The 25,864-nt window shown below is 48.1% G+C and overlaps 1 protein-coding gene across 1 annotated transcript in view; it reads left to right on the top strand.

Annotated features, from left to right (window-relative positions):
- LOC133347511 (synaptotagmin-1-like) overlaps window positions 1-25,864 on the top strand; it is a 303,405-nt gene that overhangs the window by 95,275 nt on the left and 182,266 nt on the right. Inside the window, exon 2 of the mRNA XM_061559832.1 lies at window positions 811-858. The gene's annotated coding sequence lies outside the window, so the exon portion shown is untranslated. The remainder of the gene's footprint in view (window positions 1-810; window positions 859-25,864) is intronic.

The following is a 25,864-nucleotide window of genomic DNA, read 5'->3' as shown; positions in this document are numbered from 1 at the left end:
ACGAGACAAGGATCGTCTCATTTCGCGAGAGTGGCCTGGGTTATCGATGTTGGCCATGGACGGGGATTGAATTGAGGTTACTGGGTTCATGACGCGTTGAGCTAACCACAGCGCCACCTCCATTATTACCTATATATAGATGTAATAATTGTGTTGTTGTTGTTGTCACGTGATGGGCGTGAATGGACTCTCACTAAAGGCAATTGGAACAGATTGCAGCGCTTTGAATTGTGGCATTAGAGGAGAATGAAAAAATAAATTGGACCGGAAGGATGAACTTAATGAGGAAGTTTAAAAAAGAAGAATTTCCATTTAAAGCATCGGCATTTTAACAACTAGTGCCGCATGCACAGTGGGGGCATTTGCAGGAGACACGCGGAGTTGCTCCAGTGGGAAGATGCCTCTTAATAATGGAAGGGGGAATGTGTGAAGCAAAAGAAAGCAAAAGGTAGGCCATGAAAAACGTGGATGTATGACATCAAAGAAGGATCAACTCCAAATCATTATTATGCAGAGACCGTCTGAGGCATTCATGAATGAATTATTTAAAATGCAAACCAACACTTTTTTGTGTTTAATGTTATTTGAAGACTCAAAGGAGGAACCCCCACCGCAAATATGTTGAAATGTTTTCGTGTCATTTCAAAGCAGTCGTATAAATCATAGCCGTCCACCGCAGTGGGCATGATGCATGAGAGGGCTGAGAAGGGAGGCAGAAAATATGGAAGCTTGAAAGGACGTGATTGCCAACCTACAGATCGAAAACGGCACCTGCTGATGATGTTATTTTTGTTATTATTGTTGTTGCAGGGTTTCCGTGGCGTCTCTGAGAGAAGCTGTGCATCGGTGGAACACGTGGTGAGTAATTCAACCACCAAGGCCTTCAAGTTGTTGTTGTTGTTGTTGTGTTATTGACACCACGGGAGAGGGAGATGAGAGAAGGGAGCAGTTTTGGGGGAACTGCCTCATGATGCACCCCGCCTTGCCCCACCGTGTGTCTCCTGCGCCGCGCATGAAAACCGTGCCGCTTTCAAAATTAATGTCAGATGAATTTTTCATGGAACTTTGCGAATCACGAGTGTGAATGAAGCGCATTCGAGTTGAACGTTGGGCTCATGAAAAATTGCTTGGAGTGTGCACGGCTGAAATGCATTAAAAGGTTATGAGAACAATATATAATCTGATATGCAATGCATACACGGACAAAAATATATATATACGAATATAAAAAAAGCAAAGTGAATGAGTGTGTTGTATCATCAGTCGTGCGTTCACATTACAATTATTAAACATAAGATATCAGCATCATCAATCACCATAATTATAATTCTGGGGTGTCTAAAATTACTATCACCAGCTGGGTCAAAACCAACCGTGCTTGTCATTTTGTCTGGTCTGGTTCCCGTCATGTGCATGCCGAGTTTGTACTTCAGGTGCATGAAGTTACACCACCGTCAACATCATCAATCACATTATATCATTTTCACGGATGTCACTGTTGATTTTAATACATATATATTCAACACATTTTACAATATTTCCTTTAAAGCAGGACTGCAGGGGAAGGATTGAGGGGATGGAGGAGGGAACATTGGAGAGTTTTCCCTGGGCCTCAAGGCCAGGCGGACCACAGAAGTTGCCTTCTTATGAGGCCTCATCTGGCATTTTGCCCGAGGCCTCCAAAAACCTTACTTTTCAAATTTTACCTAAATTGGTAAAAGTTGCGTAATTAATAGGGCATTTATCCTTGTAACTCGTGTGCAAATTTTATTCAAGATTTCGGCCACTAGATGGCAGATGATTCACGAGATCAAATATGGTGGCGCCCTTGCACACACTGCACATTAGAAGAGCAGCGGGCTGTTATTTTATCTTTTTGTACTTTGACAGTGTGAAGACAGGCGACGTGTAATGAACAGCGACGTTGTAATATGGTGGCAGAATGTGCGTACGGTGGCAGTGCTTACAAGTGGGTGCAATGTCTGTAATCGGGACATGAGCACGTTTGAGATGACAATGGAAGTCGTTGGCCAGTTGATACTTTAACTCCAGCCAACGTCGCTGTCTTTGAGAGATTTATTTTAGATGACAGGCGAGAAGAAATCCAGCGCCTATCAGCCGTCATAGGGGTAAGTGAGGGAACAGTTCACTCAATAAATCAATGACAAGATCCTATCCCGAAAAGTGGGCATCTGTTTGGTGCCGTAATTATAACTGAAGGGCATAAAGCGTACAGGAATCGCATTTGTAACGTGATGGAAAAGCTTGGATAATGGGACGTTCTGGAGCATCCATCACAGAGTGCAAACCAAGCCCCTTCAAGCTCCCATCGGTGCGGGCCAACGAAAACAGTTGTACCGTGGTAGGTGGCACGGCAGTGATGAGGCTTAAAGCTTTCGTGACTGCAGGGATTCATCTTCTTGGTTCTTTCGGTAAAGTCACGTAGAAGGGAAGTAATAAAATAATAAAAATAAAACATAATAAAACGTCGTGAGAATTATTTTATTATGTTTTATTTTTATTATTTTATTACTTCCCTTCTACGTGACTTCACCGAAAGAAACCAAGAAGAGTGATGAGGCTGTGAAGGCAGTGGTGCAGTCAAGGCCTCTGGACCAACCAATATGGCTTCTGTGCTGCTCACTTTAGAAAGCGTTTGGGCCACTGCTACTGGGGCAAGAGTATTTTAGTAGAGGGTGACCATTGAAACAAATAACGTGCAATGTTGATCTTAACATTTTAATCTAAAAAGATACATGTTTTTCTTCTGTCTACTTATTCAAGCTCACTTGTATGTTGTGCACTATTTGCCATGTAACTCCACGCAATGATGTCTCACCATGCGTTGATAATGACCCACGCTAATGACCCAAGGATGTTCCAGTACTAGTTCATTTCCATCACAACAGTGGGGAATCGTGGGGGGGGGGGGGTGGATAAAGAGCAGTGGGAAGTCTAATTGCGAGTTAAACCACTGGAGTTGGCTCTGATGCGTATTCTATGACAGTCCCAGAAGCAGATTTTTACTTTTTACATGAATCGCGAGGCTGGGGGGGGGGGGGGGGGGGTACACGGTGGTTCGCACACTGTACGATAACCTCAGTGACCCGAGTTCCAATCCCCAACCATGGCTGACATCTGTGCTGAACGAAATCTGAACCGGTCTTAGGTCCCCCACCACGTACCTGGACCGACCAATTAAATATCTGCCTCTGTCACCTCGATGTAAAATTATAGTTTCTGCTCTATATCAACGTCAGCCATAAGAACAAAAAATAAAAAGCCTGACCAATGATAATGATTGCGAATATCATAGCTTGCGATGCTGGCAGAACACTGGACTTAAGAGGCTGAATGTCATAAGTTCAGCCTATCCCATCCTTTCCGATTTGATAAAATAATAACAGTGGTTTGTTCCCCTGGCTCTCGGGCCACAGAGATGAGCATCACCCCACACTCACCTTGAACTTTAACCCTGATACATTTCTACCCTTCAATTCACAATTTCTCCCCCTGCCAAAACAGGTCAACATCCAACCTACCAGCAAAGCGATTTTGAAAAGAAAAGAAAAAAATCACACACCTCTCGTGCAGGTCTCATTATTTTTCAACAGCCGGATGCGTATAAATTCATACACAGATTCAATTTGTAACATTTCACTGTTAAATGCATTTATGTGTGTGCAGCCATGCCGTTGGTCCATTTGCCACTTAGCCTCAGTGGTTTATTGGAATCTATATTAATAAGCGGTGACAAGTAAAGGCACGGACTTGCGCGAGCCGAGAGAGCAAGTAGGCGAATTAAATATTTTCTCACACTGCTCGTCGTGCCCGCGGATTCACTTAAAACAAAAAAAATAATTATCTTCCCACCTTTTGCTCGGCCCCGACTAGGTAAGCTGCGCACTGGGTGCTTTTTAACTCGTTGTCAAATATACAACGTGAATCGTCCGTGGCATTTAAAGTTAACGAGTAATAATAATAATATGCGCAGTAGTTTTGCCTGGCAGAAAGAAAAAAAACTCCATTAAAGTAAGTGGCGCTGGAAGAGTGGTCACATGACCTGCATTGCTCACGAGGGCACGTTGGGTAATGTGTACAGCGAAGCAAAGAGTGTGAAGTTCTCGTTGCTTTTGGAATCAAAAGTTTGAAAAAAAATGTTTCGTGAAATTATCCTTGAGAAACTTCTTCGAATTTGTAAAGCCATGTTTTGGTACATCAGTACCAAGTATTGTTCGTGTGTGTTGATATATCCTAGTTGTGAGGTTCGTGGGTTTTTGCAACCAATATCATCTATAAACCTTACTAATTGGCCGTATCGAGTGGTGGCGGGTTGAACGACACATTTATGTTTACGCGAACTAACCCCCAAATATATATATTATGGAGTTAGTGTTTTATTGGTGTGATGTTATTATTGTGATGATTACATCTGGCCAAATGGCGCGTTCAGCACGCAACGAGGTTGCGTGTTCAAATCCTGTGAGTTAACACGAGCCCGGAATCCCCCTACCCCCCCCCCACCAAACCATCGTCAATAAAATAATTATCAGCTTCCGGGGAAAGCCGACGTTAGTGCGACTATGGCCCTGCCATGAGAATGTGGATGTTGCATGACTGGCTTTACAGCCAAGTCCCCATCGGAGATGGACACCACCTTGATTCAGCTGGATAATTTGACCTCAACTTAATCGCGGTTATCACTACTCGTATTAACATTCGGAAAGCGAGAGCAGTGAACCCAATGACCTGAATTTGATTCCGAAGCACGGCCACCATCAGTCAGTGGCAAGTGAGATCTGAACCCCCACAACCCACAACCTTCACCACCCCACACTGACGAGCCGTAAAAGTTTTCTCAAACCAATACCAATGCCCGCCATTCATCACCACGGCGCCTGCTCCAGGCCAGATGCATTTTGGGGCCACGTGAAATGGTCGAAGGCTCGCTGACAGGACGAGGTCTCGGGACAGTCCCAGGAAGAGGTTTCGGGACAGACCCAGGAAGAGGTCTTGGGACAGACCCAGGAAGAGGTTTCGGGAAAGACCCAGAGGAGGTCTCGGGACAGACTCAGAGGAGATCTTGGGACAGACCCAGGAGGAGGTCTCGGGACAGACCCAGAAAGAGGTCTCGGGACAGACCCAGAGGAGGTCTTGAGACAGACCCAGGAGGAGGTCTCGGGACAGACTCAGGAAGAAGTCTCGGGACGGACCCAGAGGAGGTCTCGGGACAGACCCAGGAGGAGGTCTCGGGACAGACTCAGGAAGAGGTCTCGGGGCAGACCCAGAGGAGGTTACGGGACAGACCCAGGAGGAGGTCTCGGGACAGACCCAGGAGCAGGCGCGGTTCGTCCACTAGGGGCGTTGGGGAGCCGCCCCACCAAGCAGTTGGAGATGAGAAATTATTTTTCTCATAAAAAAAATACTTTTCAACGAATGTTGTTGTTGTGTTTAATACAATACAAATGTAAACATTATGTCAACATGAATTGCTTAATGAAGATAACATTTTAAGTTGTTCGTATTAGACACCGCTGCAACGCCACAGTCTGATTTGTGCCTCAGGGAAGTCTCGGGGCGGCTTTGAAGGCGTCCGAGGAGTGAGAGATATCCCGCTTCCTTCGTTGCGATGAGCTTCGCATTGTAGCCACGCCGTTTGAGACCCATTTAGGGCGGTGAATAAGGCGCCCGCGGCTGTACTGAGACGATGTCACGACGCGAGGTGGCACTGTGCAAATAGAGCAGGTCAGCCTACACTCTCTAGGCGTGTGGCCGTGTTGAAATGGGTTGTGTCGTGTGGAACTTGAGGGTCATGGGGACAGCGTTTGAGTGCTTTGTTGCTTTGTTCCGTATTGTATATAGATGCCTCACCGTTGGTAGATAAGAAAGTGATTTAACTTTCACGGGAAGGCCAATAAATGACGAGGTTATCCTTAATTAGAACATCATCTTTTCAGAGGTCACTCACAACAGCCCCACCTAGTGGGCACGTCACGGGCCGTCACTGCCCAGGTGCCACGGGGTTGACTGACTGACCGAGATGACTGGCAGATCCACCAGCTGTACCCCCCTACTGTGCCAACTTGCTGGATTTTATTCGCCCGACGCTCCGCTCGTTGTTGTGATCGTCGCTTCTCTGCCCTCCGTTATTGCTGGTGGGCGACTGCCCTCCAACTGCCCAGTAGCAGCATGTCCATCCCGAGCCTTCTCTTTTGTGATACTCAAACTCCCCCCCGCGACCGACACAGCGGCGCTCATTGAGCGCGGCATTGACAAAGGACCAATCAATAATGATATCACTCGTATTGATATGTAAGGATAACTTTTGCTCGGTGGCAGCCAGAACAATTCCCTTCTCGATTTGCCTCCTCCGGTGGACCCCTGCCGGTCAAGCCGGCACGTGCAACCCACCCAGCCCCTTGTCGCCCGCGCCACGGGCATTCGAAGCCGCGCTCGGGATTATTCATTGCCTCTGTTGACTAAAAAAGCGGGCGAGACGCGGCGAGATGCCTTGAGACTTCTGAAATGAGCATACGAATACATTCAGCGAGGTGACTCTTTCATATGGCGTGAACATAATTTGGCCCGTGTAGATATATGTTTTAATTTATTATGTACTTTACTATTTATCGCCGTGTTAACATGCTCTATGTCTTTGCAGTCACGAAAGCTTCAAATCTAGAATGCTCTATGTCCGCAGTAAACGCGTCCATAATCACAAAATTCAAACCACCCCGCCACTGGAACGAGCACTGAGTGAGGCAGCCTGTGAAGCCAGCGGTGGAAATTCAAATCTGTCACCGTGGAAGGCATCATCCCCCATCAGATAGCGACTGTCGACCGGTTCGGATAATCGTCACTGGTGTTTGCCGTGAGCGGGAATCGAACCCGGGTAGCCAGGTTCGTAGGGACACCCCAACGCTTGTAGGAGGTGCTCCGTGAACGATCGCATCGCGGGGAAGTGAGGGAGTCGACAGCTGCTCGTGGAAGCTTTCCTTCAGCGGTGGACTTACCGTGGAACGATTACGATGATGATGATAAATACTGAAGGTTATCGGTTATCCATAGCCAGTGCCGGATTAAGCTAGTGCGGGGCATGTAGCCTATGTTATTAAGGGGCCCTAAATAAAATGTTAAACATAAATATTAAAATAGAATTTTGTTTGACTTGCATAGTAAAGTAATTGTATTTTTTCATTTGCTATACAGCCAGATAATACGACAAATCGCTAACCTTAAACACCCAGTCATTCGTAAAAGTTGAAGGCGGTGTAGTACTATAGTATTAGAGCAAGTGCAGAATCACTGAACCGGAATTGATAGCTTGAAAGCATTTAGCGCATGGGCCCTTGAAAGCGCGGGGCTCGTAGCTACTACACATGTAGCTACTACACATGTAGCTACTACACATGTAGCTACTACACGTGTAGCTACTACACGTGTAGCTACTACACATGCAGCTACTACACATGTAGCTACTACACATGTAGCTACTACACATGCAGCTACTACACATGCAGCTACTACACATGCAGCTACTACACATGTAGCTACTACACATGTAGCTACTACACGTGTAGCTACTACACGTGTAGCTACTACACGTGTAGCTACTACACATGCAGCTACTACACATGTAGCTACTACACGTGTAGCTACTACACATGCAGCTACTACACATGTAGCTACTACACGTGTAGCTACTACACGTGTAGCTACTACACATGCAGCTACTACACATGCAGCTACTACACATGTAGCTACTACACGTGTAGCTACTACACATGCAGCTACTACACGTGTAGCTACTACACGTGTAGCTACTACACGTGTAGCTACTACACATGCAGCTACTACACATGTAGCTACTACACATGTAGCTACTACACATGTAGCTACTACACGTGTAGCTACTACACGTGTTGTAGCTACTACACATGCAGCTACTACACATGTAGCTACTACACGTGTAGCTACTACACATGCAGCTACTACACATGCAGCTACTACACATGTAGCTACTACACATGCAGCTACTACACGTGTAGCTACTACATGTGTAGCTACTACACATGCAGCTACTACACATGTAGCTACTACACATGTAGCTATTACACATGTAGCTACTACATATGTAGCTACTACACGTGTAGCTACTACACATGTAGCTACTACACATGTAGCTACTACACGTGTAGCTACTACACATGTAGCTACTACACATGTAGCTACTACACATGTAGCTACTACACGTGTAGCTACTACACGTGTAGCTACTACACATGTAGCTACTACACGTGTAGCTACTACACGTGTAGCTACTACACATGCAGCTACTACACATGTAGCTACTACACATGTAGCTACTACACATGTAGCTACTACACATGCAGCTACTACACATGCAGCTACTACACATGTAGCTACTACACATGCAGCTACTACACATGCAGCTACTACACATGTAGCTACTACACATGTAGCTACTACACATGTAGCTACTACACATGCAGCTACTACACATGCAGCTACTACACATGTAGCTACTACACATGTAGCTACTACACATGTAGCTACTACACATGTAGCTACTACACATGCAGCTACTACACATGTAGCTACTACACATGTAGCTACTACACATGCAGCTACTACACATGCAGCTACTACACAAGTAGCTACTACACATGTAGCTACTACACATGTAGCTACTACACATGCAGCTACTACACATGCAGCTACTACACATGTAGCTACTACACATGCAGCTACTACACATGCAGCTACTACACATGCAGCTACTACACATGTAGCTACTACACATGTAGCTACTACACGTGTAGCTACTACACGTGTAGCTACTACACATGCAGCTACTACACATGCAGATACTACACATGCAGCTACTACACATGTAGCTACTACACATGCAGCTACTACACATGTAGCTACTACACATGTAGCTACTACACATGCAGCTACTACACATGTAGCTACTACACATGTAGCTACTACACATGTAGCTACTACACATGCAACTACTACACGTGCAGCTACTACTCATGTAATAGCTACTACACATGCAGCTACTACACATGTAGCTACTACACATGCAGCTACTCCACATGTAGCTACTACACATGCAGCTACTACACATGCAGCTACTACACATGTAGCTACTACTCATGTAGCTACTACACATGTAGCTACTACACATGCAACTACTACACGTGCAGCTACTACTCATGTAATAGCTACTACACATGCAGCTACTACACATGTAGCTACTACACATGCAGCTACTACACATGCAGCTACTACACATGCAGCTACTACACATGTAGCTACTACACATGCAGCTACTACACGTGTAGCTACTACACGTGTAGCTACTACACATGTAGCTACTACACATGTAGCTACTACACATGTAGCTACTACACATGTAGCTACTACACATGTAGCTACTACACATGCAACTACTACACGTGCAGCTACTACTCATGTAGTAGCTACTACACATGCAGCTACTGCACATGCAGCTACTACACATGCAGCTACTATACATGTAGCTACTACACATGCAGCTACTACACATGCAGCTACTACACATGCAGCTACTACACATGCAGCTACTACACATGTAGCTACTACACGTGCAGCTACTACACATGCAGCTACTACACATGTAGCTACTACACATGTAGCTACTACACATGCAGCTACTACACAAGTAGCTACTACACATGTAGCTACTACACATGTAGCTACTACACATGTAGCTACTACATATGTAGCTACTTGTGCTACGAGGATAATCCGGCTCTGTCCATACCCAACTGGTCGTCACCGCAAATGCTCGGAGCGTCATGTCTGAAATGAGACGACAAAAGCAGCACGGGCATCCTGCGCGTGTTTTTACTCCCCGCCGAGCCCTCGCGGCGATGCGCTCTGCGGTGGTGGCGTTTCTCTTTAGAATTTCGAGAAGGCTAGGAGGAAAGTTGGTGGCAAACCCCGCCACTCTCTTATTGCGCGCCGCCGTCACACGGACGGCAAAACGTGAGGCCGTGATAATGAGATAAATGTGGAGTGAGAGGGCTTTTTAATGACTTCAATCCCCTCGACACTCCGGCTGAATGCTTCATCAATTTTACACGCTGCCCACGCGCTTCGCCGCATTATGCGCTCTGAGCAGAGGGCCCATTTGTCACCGCACCCATTGCTTGCTTTTTGTTGTTGTTGTTGTTGCAGAGCCACGGTTCGCCCGCAGTAGGCCGGCCGTGAGCTGCGAACCAGCAAAACGCCGCGTTGCCCGGCTCAGAAGACAATGACTTACAATTTGTGTTGTCGTTAAGAAACCGTGGCCCAATCACTCCGTGGCCGGTGGTCAACGTGAAGTGCGCGCTGCCTTTTTTGCCCATCGTCGACGTGTCGAGGCTTTCATCACCTTGCCCGAAAAACGACTCTCTCGTCTTTTTCCCCGAACCGCCCTCTGGCTTTGCACCACGCAACTCGTCATAGTCAGCTAGAACGCCGATCTTCCTCCAAGTGCTTCTCATTGGGCTTTTTTTTTAATTCAAAACATTTGATCGAATACATGTCATTCATATTTGCAATTAGGATGACTGCATAGTTGAACATTCCAATCGGGATTCAAATGTTGAACATCATCTCTGACAGCTCTGCACGGAATACCATTGACCATCGTGTCAAGGAACTGAGCCCCAGTAGTGATTTTCAGTCCGTTGTCAATCCACTGCTGGATGAAGGTCTCCCCCTTGCCGTGTCGGTTGCGCTGGTAGTTGTTTGACTCTACATCACCATCATGCTGGGTAGTGTATGTTGGTGAACGTTTGGGGGGGGGGGGGGGCAGGACCGGCTCAGATATCACCCGCCACCAATGTTACCCGTGGCCAGGATTCGAACTCAGGTTCGTAGCGCAGGGCGCTAAGCACTGTGCCACCGGTCCACCCCTGAGCCACACCGGAGACAATGTGGAATTCCCAACACCCCCACTCTTGCTTGACTTGTAGCAATAAAACACGCACATGACCACGACGCTCCTCAATAGCACTGCCTTGAAAGGAGAAAAAATAAATATAAACGAGGTGACGTTTTGTAAAATGGTCCTTATTCATAGCACATAGGTGCTCTGCTTAGGGAGATTCATGTATGTGCTATGAGGAAGAGCACTTCCCGAAATGTCACCTATTATATATTATTCATTTTCTTATCTTACCTTAATGAGATGTACACATCGCCTTTGCCGAGGCGATGCACGGCAATTATACATTCGTACATAGCATGATAACAATTTGAAACGAAGCATTGTGGTTATTGTAAGTGGCGGTGTAGTCTCGATGACAGTGAAACAAGAGTTGATTGATAAGGAAGGAGGGGTTGGGATAGGCCCTGGTCATAGTTCGGGGCGGGGGGGAGGGCGACAGAAATCTGGGGGGCTAAAGAGTGTACAAGGCATCATTGCTTTGGGAAGACAAAGAGGGTGGGAGTGGGATGCGGGGAGGGGGATGGGCTGGAGCCAGGAGGGAGAAGTGGGGCCAACGTGGTCGAGGTCACACGGGCGTCATTGACGAGCGTGTCGAGTTTGTTGTTTCGTTTTGGCCTTCGTTATTTTGCGCGCCGCTGCGCGCCGCTGCTGCCGACGTCGCCGCAAGAGAATCCGCTCCGTTCTGTGGCGAGTTGCCGAACATGGTGGCGCTGATGAGCGATAACTGAAGCTACGGCAAAGTCTTCATCGCTCACCTACCACTGCTGACCGACCACAGTGCTGACCCCTTACCTATGGCCAAACCACGTCCGATCTCATCGGATGTCGGACGCCGAGCAGGATTGCCCCTACTTGGGTAAGAGAATGCCCGAGGAAGACCACGTGTTTTGCGGGCTTGGGCTCCGATGCGGCGGGGAGAGCGATGGGATGAATCCAATTGTGCTGAGCTACGAGTGTTCATCACCCCCCCCCCCCCCCCCCCTCCTGTGCAGGGTGGGTTTTCTCTGGGCACTCCGGTCTCCTCTCGCATGAAGCCAGACGCACTCATTGATTGCACCGGCCAAGCGCCCACCCAGTTGCAGGACCCTCCTGAAAACGAGCACTTGAGAAGTGAGTGAGCCTCGGCTGGGTGAGCACACGTGGCGACTGCCCGCTCGGCGTCGAGAAACAAAGACGCGGCTCTTGAAACGCAATATGCGGCACGTGCTTGGAAATTTCACGCTTAGTGGCCCACGTATGTGTGTGGGTTCTACTGGAATCGATTTAAGGAGGTCGACCGGGGAGATTAAGCCCCAGAAAGCAAGAAAAAAAAACTCCCCCGTGACTCCACCAATGCCGAGCGTTGACCCTGTTGTGGCCTCGATGCTGTTTGTGCCCTGGGAGAAAGAAAGAGAAAAAAAAATTGAGACGGGAATGCCCTTTCTCGTGAAACACGAGCGTGTTGTGCGCACCGTTACACGGCCCTCTGTAAGATCGTGCGCCCAACGGAGCACGACACAAAACGCCGTTGTTGACCTACCGATGGAGCAGCTCGTGCAAGTGCCATCCCCTCGTATCAGCGAGCTTTTTCTCATGACACTCGAATTTGCTGCCGCGCACGTGATGTGTCTATTCAACGAGGAATCGGCCAAATATCCCAGGAAGAACTCTTTGGTTCTTTCGGTAAAGTCACGTAGAAAATAAAATATAATAATAATAATAGAATACGACGTTTCGGTTGCAACACGAGCAACCATCATCAGGTAAGAATGAATGATAAAACACAGACACGGGAACAGCATAGGCAGACACACATGCAGAGAGAGAGAGAGAGAGACACGCAAACAAAGACACACCGAGCGAGACATACACCAACACAAACAGTAAGACCTCACGGCGCAGCAATTGTGTCGCTTGGCTTCCTTCGAAATCGCGCGTGGAGCCGTGGCGTTAGTGGTCGCGAAGAACCCGGCGACCTGAGTTCGATTCGTGGCCAACGTCGATTGCGAGTGATATCCGAACTGGTCCACGACCATGCCCTCCCGCATTGCCTGAGCCACGCCGACCAGCCTGGCGAAGTGTGATGGAAAAAAAACCCTCATTGCCAGCATGACGCACAGAGGCCGTCGTTGTTAGCGTCCGGTTGCCGAACGAATACATTTGTAAGGTCGCACTGATTACACACGAAGTGCTTGCCACAGATGAACCGCAAAACCTTTGCGGTTCATGTGGCTGGCCATTGAACGAAGAAGGTCACTGCATCGTGCGCTTTCAGATGTGCTTCTGAGTTGTACTCATGGATAAGGAATGCATTCACACACAAATCAATGCATTTCAAATTATAATTCTTGATGATATGGATGTCGTTTTCTTGCATAATTATTGTCAACGCCCCTGAATGTACTAATTGTAGTTTATAGATCGTCATTATTTACACAAATGCCGCCTAAAAGTGCTGAACATTGCGAACCGCATTAACGTCATAAAATGTCGCAAGGCACAGCGCAGAGACACGATGCAGAGACACGAAGTAGAGACACGACCAAGAGACGCAGAAACACGACACAAAGACACAGAGACACAGAGACACAGAGACACAGAGGCACGACACAGAGACACGAAGACACAGAAACACGACACAGAGACACAGAGACACAGAGACACAACGCGAGCACGACCGAGGCTACGGAGGCGAGCGCAAAACACGTGTCGTGCCGGGTGACAGTAAAACACTTAAGCTCCTGACATCATGCAGAACAAGTCAGGAGAATAATTTAAAGTGAGAAATTTCGAGAAATTTTTTTCCCACCCCCAACCAAATTTTAGCGGAAACAAAGTTCGCATTTCCACCGACAGATTAATTCGGTTTTACTTTTTTTTTCTATCAAGAGTGCATCTTCACAAAAGGGAGATTGAGCCTACGCCCACGGAGTGCCCTGCGGTTCACAGAGGACACGGGAACCGGGCGTGCGATCGCATGCGTCTCTTTCCGCTTCTCACTCCGCCAGCATATTGTTAGGCTGTCAAAAGCTACGACGGGAAAATAACCCCCTTCTTATTTATTGAGCTGGAAATTTTTGTTTGAAATATAAAAATGACAGTGTGAAGAATAAAAAAAAATGGAGAGAGACAGGGAAAAAAAAAGAATCCCTATCAGTAGTAAATTATTTATTTCAAAACTTTCCTTTGTGGCTCATCGACCCCTGACACCGCGGCGACACGGGGCGGTGGATAAGTGAGGGCCGTGTGTTTGTGGCACCTTGCGGATATTTCAAATGGTTTTGAAAAAAAAAAACGTTGCTTCAGTTTTCGTTTGTGTCCGCTTCAATTTTTTTTCATTTCCCCCAGGGGGACCGAAAAAAGGAACGGATTTCGTCATTCGCTTGAATCACACCAGCCATTAAGTGATAAGACACTTTATATTCGCTGTTATTCTTCGCCTCCTCGTTCATGCGGATCGGGCGATTGGGACAATGTGTGTTTGTGAGTGTTTGGCTCACGGCCAACACTCAGTGACGAATATCTGAACCGGTCGTGGGCCTCCCCGCTAGGTCGACTCAGCCTCAAATGAGTACCTGGTGCGGTGTGTCAACATCACCACTGAGGAGACAAAGGCGGCCGGGCGTGGTGTTGGCCACCCACTCCCTCGTGTGCCGTGCCGGCCTTCATAGGTGCTCACTAAAAGCACTTGCCCCAAGATAATGTTGAGGCTACACGGGGGATCTTTATCTTTGTATTGGTATTAGCAATTTTTGTCCACAGCCAACATCAATTGGCGAATGTCGGAGCCGCTCCTTTGCCTCCCGTGGCTCTACTCGGTCTTAAATTAGTACCTGGTGTGGTGTTTGAAGGTTGGCACTGGCTTTAAGAGGAAGCACTTTTCTTTGGGATCATTTCGATCTGGATAGAAGCAAAACAGTGGTGGCGTTAAGTTATTTCCATACGCATTGAAGAACAAATTTGGCGCGGAGCATACATCTCCTCTCTGTCAGGGTCCGGAAGAACAGACTTAGAAAATAGATCACAACGGCGGGCTGAGTAATTGGCGTCAAGGATAAAACGCAAGGCAAAAGGGAAGAATTGTATTCAATGAATCCAACTCTGAATTTGAAACGGCCTTCCACGCGCAGACAAAGAAGCGCACCCCTTTATTTCTAGACAACAATCCCAGTTTCTCTTTCAGTTTTTATTCGGCAAATTTCAAAAACTGACACCCACATTGTAGCGGGGGTGGGGGGGGATCAAGCAAGGTCGCAGGGCTTCTGTCCACGGCAACGTTGTCAATTGAGACACAAAAGGAAGCTGATGAAAGTGAGCAGGGACTTTGAACTTTCGGTGAACTGTAACTGAAGAAAGTGAGAGGCATTTAGTCTTGATTGCATTTAATAGGGGTTTTGACGCTATTTGGGTTTTTTTTTTCTTGGATAGCGTTCAAAATTGGAGTGCAGTTTTTATTGTACTTTGAGAAGGGAGAATTGAGTACGGTATTTAGGATCACATCATTATGCGTAGAAGTTTACATTTGAAAGTGGTCGTTTTATGCTATGTTACGGACGCAGATGGATCACAACTGTGGACGGGGTGCAGAGCCCCTATGGCCTCTTTTGTTTTGTTAAAGAGAGATATGTTGTACATCAAGTTTTACCCATTGTGTTATTACGCGCAGATCATGTATGAACCAGCTTGTAGCCTTGTCACCGAGACCACGATTCTGACCCTGCATCTTGGACATTTGAGTGTTGTGATCTGCTGCATTGAACGCTTTAAGAGACACCCGTCTAAATTGCACTCTAAATGTTCTCCTTGTCAAGATACATCTTATGCATGGTGGTCACCCATCCAAGTGAGATCCCACCTCAACCCAGTTTAGCTTCTGAGATCTAACAAGACTAGGCGTGCATTCCAGGTTATAGGCAATACAAATACAATAACTATGATACTACTTATAATATATGTTGTTATAGTTATTTGTAAATCTACTGCTGGTTGAAGGCCTGCACACACTCTGTTGGTCAAAGGGTAATTAAGGGTCAGTATTTCGATGTGGAATGTTCACCAACAGCCGAGGCAGGCAACGGAGCTCAGCATTTGAGCAGTGTTACACTTTGACTTTTGAATGTCCAAAATAACAATTGTGGCAATCCTGGCGCTCTGCCCTCAACTTTTTTTCTCTCCCAGTCTTATATAATAGCGTGCGTGCGTCTGTGTAATTTTCCCCGGGATATAAAAGCCCTCGTCTTTGTTTAATTTAATAACTGCACCCGTTATTGCGGCATAATCTGCAAAGAGCAGTTTTGTTAACTGTACACGTAATTTTCATAAACAGTCATCCATTTCTCCCCCCCCCCCCGTCTTTTTTATTGATTTAGTCTGTGATGGATGAGCACGATGATAAGTTAATTACAGCCGTGCAAGGGCCTAAGCTATGGTTGCTGTCTAAATCTAAAAGCAATGTACGGGTATAAAAAGGCCCTCTCGAAATGAACAAGGGGGCGATGTCGATGGCAAATTACGGCCCTGAGCTTGCTGGTAGGAATTGCACAATCATATGGTTGGTGGAAATCGTCCACAAGACAACAATTGTTGACTTCCACAAAAGTTCTGATCGTTTGGTCACACAACCAAAGGAATCATCGGCTGCACCCAAACCCCTGGCCATAATTGGAACGCCCAACCACCTTCCGAACGTTGAGTCGAATGCCCGATCCACAGCACTGCCCGTCCAGATGATAAATAATTAATTCCTGCTGCTGCCACTTCGCCAACCTGCACTGACCAGCCTGGTGAAGTATAGTCAAACAACTCCAACGACAGGACGTGACACGCGGCGGCTTTCATGCGGCAGTCGTCTGGCAAAAGGTGCCGCGAGTTTTATTTCTTTATTATTGGCTGAGTTTTCAATGCGAGAAAAGATGTTCGCTTAGAGAGCGTCATGAAGGCTTGTCTCGGCTATTATAAATAACCAGGTGTATCGAGTCATTTCCCCCCCCCCCACCATCCTTTAATAAGGAAGACAGCGCGAATTACTGAACGGGCAAACACGACTCCCGGTGTCATACGCATTGACGGTACTTGGGGTTCTTAACACCGTAACCAGTATCGATGCAAAGACTAAAATAACGCTCGTTAATGTTCACTTCCATTAAAATGTTAGTATCGCGAAATCTTACTCCAACGAATAGGCCTTTTTTGTAATAAGTCACTGCGGTTAATAAATCCCGAAACACACAAAAATTCTAATTCGAAACTCAATTCGTGTTGAATTGCACAGATTCATAAAGGAAACCTTGTCTGTTGAAATTAAATCATTAAAATCCAGATGCTATCAAAATTGCCGCACCTACGTTGCAATAGTTTGATGATTGTTATTTTTATTGCTCTATCGCACATTCTGTGGCCTGTGGTGTGGTTCTGTGAGGAGTGTGGTGGTGTGGGTGGTGTGGGTTAGTGTGTGTGGTTCTGTGAGGCGATTTGTGGTGTGGGTGGTGTGGGTTAGTGTGTGTGGTTCTGTGATGAGTGTGGTGGTGTGGGTGGTGTGGTTTAGTGTGTGTGGTTCTGTGAGGCGTGTGGTGGTGTGGGTGGTGTGGTTTAGTGTGTGTGGTTCTGTGAGGCGTGTGGTGGTGTGGGTGGTGTGGTTTAGTGTGTGTGGTTTTGTGTGGCGTGTGGTGGTGTGGGTGGTGTGGTTTAGTGTGTGTGGTTCTGTGAGGCGTGTGGTGGTGTGGGTGGTGTGGTTTAGTGTGTGTGGTTTTGTGTGGCGTGTGGTGGTGTGGGTGGTGTGGGTTAGTGTGGTGTGGTTCTGTGAGGCGTGTGGTGGTGTGGGTGGTGTGGTTTAGTGTGGTGTGGTTCTGTGAGGCGATTTGTGGTGTGGTAATATTTTTCAATGACAAGAAAAACCCATCATCACAGAAAAATCGCGCTGGCTACAAAACTATAAGCATTGCTCACTATACTATGCTGATGAGTCGTAATGAGGACAAACCGATCTACAGTTATCTATCACCGCAGCACTGTTGTCGCCAAGAGGACCACAATGCACTTCAGGAAATGATGATGGATTCATGCACAAAATGGCTGTTGGGTGCCCTCTACACGTTTTAGAGTCTTGTTTGAAAATCACGGTGCGGTAATAGTGGTGGAGGACAACGTGTGGGTGGTGTTGTGTGGTATTCGGTGGTGCTATTATGCCACGGTAAGGTTGGTAGCGTGTACGGCGTGGTCTGGATGGTGTCGTGTGTTGTCAGGGATTTTCTTACACTGGTGTTTTGTGGTGTGGTGTGGTAAAGGAGGCGCAGTGCAGTACAGTGCGCTGTAGTGTGGTGAGGTAAGGGACCGTCCATAAATGACGTCACGCACCTAGGGGGGGGGTCAGACATTTGTGACGATTGTGACGAAGAGGGGGGGGGGGGTGGAGAAATGTGACGTCACCTCAAAATTCGCAACTCAACACGTTCTACTTTATTAAATAGACGTTTTAATAAATGTTTTCTCCTACAACATCAGAGTGCGGCGCCACATTAAATACGCACTACAATGACAATAGTTTAAAGCGATTTGAAGCATGTTTTATTTTGGGGGGGGGGGGTCAAAAATCGTCCAAAATCTTCGTGACGTCATTTATGGACGGCCCCTAAGGCTTGTGATGAGGTAAGGCTCGTGTTGCAGCGGTGTACTGTGGTGTAGTAATGGTGGTGCGAGTGTTGCGGTGTGATCATTGTGGTGCTAAGTGCTGTGGTATTTCAAAGCAGTGTCGCGTGGTAAGTCACCCATGTTGGATTGAGCGTCTCCATTACGAACACGTGACCCGGTCCAACCAATCGGAACACATGTTTGCTCGTGGAACAGCTACGCAATTCAAACGAGTTAGAACGCAACATGGACAACTGCTGAAGGATAATTCCACCATCTCATCGATCCACACAGGTCGCTTGGTGGTGGGGTAAAGTTTGGGTAATCGCACCCCTTCCAAGACATCTGACGAATTGTGGAAGAGAAGGGCTAAATAGCCTCTAGAGTTGCCCTCCGGAGCTCCCTCTCGCCAAGGCCCTCCTGCCAGCAGTGCCATGGGCAAGCAATTGCAGGGCTGCACCTGAACCTTTTACTAAAATTGCACCGTTCTTTGTTGGGAAGCCCAAGGCTCAGAGAGCCAGACTAAGGCAACCGGATTCGTGGGTTCATTGTTGGTCGATACTCAAATCACAAGCACCACGGATGCTACTCTCCAATCCAGCTTGTAAACACGGAAAGACGAACACGAGTGCTGTCTGACCCCGTGACATGCATTAAAACATCAATAGGAGACCCTTTTTGGCGGGCCAGGTTTCGTTTCCATCACATTTTTTTGTTGCAAAAGTCTACGTTTATTTGGCAATTACAAGCCAATATGCTAGATTTACCCCCGTGGAGGAAAATCATATTCTGCGACATCAAATGCAATTTATTTGTTGAGAGATTACATAAATACGTGCAATACACTTCCCTCCTGAAGTTTGGACCCTCTCCGCACCTTCACCCAACACACTCCTCCCCTAGACATCGGCAACGTCACATTTCACAGATGTCCTGGGAAAACCAAACATTCCATGAACTTTTTTTTGTTTAGATAAACCTACGCTAGTTTTCTTGAATCTCTAGACATTGCACTATCGATATATTTCTGTATGTCATCTCCCCACAGATGGCTGTACAGTCAACTCAATAATTCACTCACCCCATCCATTTTAATCCACGTCTGAAGAAACCCTCCTTCAAGTCCATGGATTGACTAAATGTCGTATGAATTGACTACATTTCCCGCACCTCCGATTACCATAATTGTCCGCGTACGGTACGAAAGAAGTTCAACTTACATGCGTATGAGACTATTTTTTGTGGTCATCTTTAAATGTGGTATCTGCCCATAAACCCAACGTCCCCAAAGGTAGGAAATCCCCTATAAGCCAACAACAATAACCTCCATTCGCCACTAAGTGGCGGTGACGCCACCACGGCGCTTGTGCCAGGCTATAAGCCACGCCCAGCGTGACACCCATCACCTCCCGTCCAGCGGCACACGTGGAAACGGCCGTGAGACTTTTATTTTATACAACTTATCTTGGTGTTTCCTGATTCATCGAGTAATCGAACCGACCTGTTGCTTTAATCGAAGAGCTCAATCAAGTCTAAACGACTTAATTTTCTTTTATCTTTTACTCAGCTGGAGTTTACATAAGAACCATCGCCTCTTCCGCGAAAACGTGGCAGGATCCTCCTGAAAATGAGCCGCGAGACTTACCCTGGGTAAACAAGCGGAATAATTAATAAATACATGACGTTACATTTGATCGGTCACGGCAATTGAATGATCCGCGTCGTGCAAGCTCAATTCAGGCCTCATTTTGACCGTGAGAGTCCAGGGGCCTATGCTTTGCAATTTGACCCCCATATGGCGTGTGATCTTTAACATAGTCAAAGATGACCCTGCGTGCCACTCCAATCAGTTGTGCACCACCTGCTGATTTGCCACGTTGCGTAGCGATTCTGAGTGGTGAGTGTCGGCTGAGCGATGAGGATTGGGGGGAGGGGTGTCCGATGAGTGTTAGGCACAGGCTGAGGTGTCATGTCTTCCAGTCTACTGGCAGGCCCAGACGTGCAGTAGCTTTTATTTTTGCCCCGGCGGCGAGATGTGATCTGCCTCGCCTGGTATACAGGAGGTCGTGGGTTCGATCCCAACCCTGACGCCTGCTGTATATTTGGAGTTTTGCGTGTCTCTCTCCCTGTGGTCGCGTGGATTTTCCTCCGGGTCCTCCGGTTTACACCTTCCACTTTTAGAAACGTGGCTTTTATAGTATTTTGTCTGCTATACATTTCCACGTGATAAGCCACTTCGCTGAGCTATCATTTGTGGCCAGGTCGCTTCTGAAAAAAGAGCTACAGAGCTCAGTGGACCTTACCTGGTAAAATAAAAACAAATGTTTAGTTTTTGAACACGGGTGTGTACGTTATATGCATCTGCGCGCAGGATCGAGGGTCCAACAGGTCGATGGCCAGCAATAAACATCGTTATCAGTTGTAACAGATAAGAGTGGACACGTCTCTCATACGCAGCTCTTATGAGCTCGGGAAAAGAGACGACGGGAGGGAGGGAATTCCAAAGTGGAGCAATGTGAGGAAAGCAGCAGCAAGATAAGCGTTGTGACCTGCGGTGTGGTGAGTGGGTGGTGAGTGTTGTTGTGACCTGCAGTGTGGTGAGTGGGTGGTGAGTGTTGTTGTGACCTGCAGTGTGGTGAGTGGGTGGGTGAGTGTTGTTGTGACCTGCGGTATGGTGAGTGGGTTGGTGAGTGTTGTTGTGACCCGCGGTGTGATGAGTGTGTGGGTGAGTGTTGTTGTGACCTGCAGTATGGTGAGTGGGTGAGTGTTGTTGTGACCTGCAGTGTGGTGAGTGGGTGAGTGTGTTGTTGTGACCCGCGGTGTGGTGAGTGGATAGGGTGAGTTTTGTTGTGACTGCATGCAGTGTGGTGGTGGTTGATAGAAGAGTCACGGGGTAGTGACTGATTACAGTAAATGTTGCAATTTTCCTTTTAACCCGGCCACGTGAGTTCAATTCCCAAGCCATGGTTATCGTCTGACCAGGTCCTAACCGGCACTGAGCAGCGTGGTGAAGTGAAGTCAAAGCGAGAGACCTACATTCAGTGCATTTTTATTACTTCGTTTATTCCTAGTACAGAACCCGTTGGTCTGGGCCTCCGCGAGGTCGACTCAGTCTCAAATGAGTATCTTGTGCGATGTGTGAACATCACCTCGAGGAAGACAAAGGCGGCGTGGCGTGGTGATGGCCAGCCACCCACCTCGTGTGCCATGCCGGCCTTAATAGGTGCTGCTCGCTAACACCACTTGCCCCCGCAGTCTGTTAAGGCTAAAACGGGAGAACTTTGTCTTTGTTACCGGTGCTTGACTCTGATTGGGGGAGCGGTGGTGTAGCGGTTTAACGCGCTGCGCTACGAACCCAGCGATCCCGAGTTCGATTCCCGCTCACGACCAACACCGGTGACGATTATCTAAACCGGTCCTGGGCCGCCCCTAGGTCGACTCAGTCTCAATTGAGAGTACCTGGTGCGGTGTGTGAACATCACCACGAGGGAGACAAAGGCGGCCGGGCGTGGTGCTGGTCACCCACCCCCTCGTGTGCCGTGGCGTCCTTCATAGGTGCTCACGAACAGCACTTGTCCCGACAACCTCTTGTGGTTAAAACGAGGGATCGTTGTCTTCGTGTATTGCACGGTGTGTATGCAGGTGCCTGTGTGTCATTGTGCATTTGCTCGTAACTAACTCCGCTTGTAAAAATAAAAATTGGAATTCGTCGCACAAAGCCATTAAATCATTCAAGTATAAAGATGTAACTTAGGATTGCCCAAATTAATTTAAGTCTCTCTTAATGGACTGGCTTTTCAGTTTGTTTCATTACTTAAGACTGCCAGTACTCAACCCTTGCAATGTGTTCATTCACCTTGCCAAAGCGACATTGAAATCAAATTCATATTCACTGCCACATCTTGTTGAAACAGCCAGAACCCATCGCTGTGGCTATAGCCTGGCACCTCAATGCAGGCGATGGAGACCTGAGAATGGGGGAGTCGGGGAGGGGGGGTTGTTCTTCCAGTTAAGCCCTGGCGTGCATCAAAACCTGCACTCGTGGTCGTGTGAGCGCGAGACGTGTGGGGCCATTAGCATGACGGGTCTGGTACCAGGGCTGCGCTTTGTTTCCTGCCTTCGGGTTGATCGATTGAGAGTGCGCGCGCTGATTAAATTACCAGCAAAACCACACCCACCGCCCCGACTCCTCTCCACTCTTGAAACCACTGAAATCTGTCCCTCTCTCCCCAACCACCACCCATCACATATGCCCACCGCATCACACGGCTGAATGCGTGTGTGTGTGTGTGCGCGCGCGTGTTTGTGTGTGTGTGTGTGTCATCTGGGCTAACTCTGCCGGACCGGCTGTGACCCTGCCTGATGGAGGGCAAGGGACGGTTGACCCCTGCAGTGTCCAATCAGTCCATGGCGGCTCGTGATGGAGGTGGGGGGGGGGGGCGGGCGGTGAGGGGGTCCCTCAATAGATCGCTCAAAAATGGGAGCTCGTTTATTGATTGGGCCACTTTAAAATGGCACTTATGGGCCGGGGAAGTGGTGGGTCTCTGGAGGTACACACACACACATATGCATGCATACATACGCGCGCGATAATTCACAGATTTCTCAACGTGGTGAATGGACCGTTGCCCAAAGTGTTAGAATCTTTCACAACTTATATATAAATAACATGTGAACATTTCCAGCCCTGTGTCAATACGCTCCTATACAAATGTCTCGTCGCAGTGTGGGGGGGGGGGGGAGAGGGGGTTGCGTGACTGTGTAACCTCACCACGCTGGTCAGTGCGGGTTGGTGACGCGGGAAGAAGGCCACGGACCCCGTTCGGATATCGCTCAACTGCCTTTGTCAGCTGTGGCAGGTAAATGGAACTCAGGTAGCCGGATTCACAGTGCAACGCGCTAAGCACCACACCCCCTGCCTCCCTCCGGTTGGCATCTCCTCGTGTGCATGCGTGTTCTCCACGCACGCCCGCAGCCCCAAAAAATAGACCCTCGTGAAAATGATTCTCGAGACTCTGTGAGACGTTCATGGGTAAATAAAGTCGCGTGGTAATGAACGGTGGCGGTGGTGGTGGTGGTGCATTTCGATGGTCGAGACGAGTGACAGAAGCGAGTTCGACCTCGGTGGAGACAGAGCGCTGAGATGACCAGTTGGTGGGCAGCAATCCGATTTGAATCGTTCCATCGCAGGATCGGGAGAGATGACGGGCGGCTCGCGGAGACCTTCGCCTAGCAGTGGATAGATCATGGCTCACGCGTAACGCATTCCAAGTCTCCTGTGTTCAAGCCGTCTGACGTAGCACGCGCTGCTGTATCGCGCGTAGTTTTAAGAATATATATATGCAAATTAATGATCATTGTCAATTCCCAGTCGTTAAAATGCTGATGAAGTTGCGATTCCTGTTGATAAAAAAACAACCCCAGGCCTCGGTGCGCGTGGCGAGGGGGGAGAGAGAGAGAGAGAGAAATGCGTTTTTCGAGCGGCTGCTGAATAAAGAGCATGAGTTAGATAAGCGGGATTCACGACCCCGAGATGTCACGGAGTGTGTCCAAAATCACCGGGCCGCACACCCCCCATAGCACCCCCCACTCCCATACCCCCCCCCCGCCCCCCCGGTCTCACTTCATAATCACCCACGGCAACGCAAGCGACAGCCACCGTGGCAGCGTGAGCACCACATGCGATGACTAACGACAACAGCAGCAGCAGCAGAGGGGTATGTTAGTTAATGTAGCGTATGTCGTAACCGTGATGCCATATGGATGAGACGCGCGTACGACGAAGAAGACGGCACGACGGCTGAAAAGTGCGCGGAGATGCACGGGATGAGGGTTTGCACGCTTCGCGTTCGCCCCGAGAGACACAGAGAGACACAGAGAGAGAGGGAGAGAGACACACAGAGAGAGAGAGACACACACAGAGAGACGCAGAGAGACATAGAGAGAGAGACACACACACAGAGACACAGAGAGAGAGAGACACAGAGACACACAGAGAGAGACAGAACGACACAGAGAGACACAGAGATACAGAGAGAGAGACACAAAGAAAGAGAGACACAGACAGACACACAGAGAGAGAGACACACAGATAGACACAGAGAGACACACAGAGAGAGACACACACAGAGAGACACAGAGAGAGAGAGACACACAGAGACACACAGAGAGAGACAGAGCGACACAGAGAGACACAGAGATACAGAGAGAGAGACACAGAGATACACAGAGAGAGACACAGACAGACACAGAGAGAGACACAGAGAGACAGAGAGAGAGGGACACACATCGCGTGGATTAGGAAGCATTAGCACGTTTAGAAATGTACATGCTGGGGGAGGGGGGGGGACCTCCAGAAAAAAAGGTTGTTTTATTGTTTTTAAAAGCCGCATCGCTCGAAGGGATGACGACCGGTGGTCGAGACTAATTACGGAGTGGCAGCCGAATAAATGGGAACACGCTACGAGAGACATCGAATCACGTCGTTGCAGGAGACTGAAATATTGCCGCATCGCGAGGCCATTGGGGATTTTCATCGGGGATGCGTTCATTCAGCCGTGGGGATAGATCACACGACCGATGATGTCTTTCGCTTGGCCGTCCCGAGCGCGTGCTCGGAATTCCCCGTGTCTATGAAAGGGAGGCAAAGTGTCTCCGTTGGTCAAATGTTTGACTCTCCACGGATGGAGATAGTCACCGAAGCAGCCCTCGAAGAATGATGGGATGAGTCGACGACTGATTGGGATTGAAATAACCTCATGTTCGTGCTCTGGCACCGCATCACCGGTGGTATATAATTGTTTTAACGTGCGATACATTTCTGACAGTCCGTATAATTATTCGCAATTCACAATCAACTGCCGGATGAAGGGTTGTCCATGCCTCGTCGGTCATGGGTGTCGTTTGGCCATACTTCACCACGCTGGTGAGCGACGATTGGTTCGGCGTGGGTCCCCGAACTGGTTTCGAGATCACTCATCGGCGACGTGAGTCGTGGCCTGGAATCGAACGCAGCCCTCCATGGGCGCACAGCGCAGTTCTCTACCACTGCCACACACACACATCCCGCAGTGTGTGTGTGTGTGAACAACAGACGCACGCGTACACACACACACACACACTGCCACACACAGACACACACATCCCGCAGTGTGTGTGTGTGTGAACAACAGACGCACGCGCGCGTACCCACACACACACTGCCGCACACAGACACACACATCCCGCAGTGTGTGTGTGAACAACAGACGC

This window comes from Lethenteron reissneri, chromosome 26 (genome assembly GCF_015708825.2).
Source record: "Lethenteron reissneri isolate LAM-NWPU_2019-01 chromosome 26, ASM1570882v1, whole genome shotgun sequence".
In the NCBI taxonomy this organism is placed as follows: domain Eukaryota; kingdom Metazoa; phylum Chordata; class Hyperoartia; order Petromyzontiformes; family Petromyzontidae; genus Lethenteron; species Lethenteron reissneri.
This window is presented reverse-complemented; position numbering and strand designations above follow the sequence as displayed.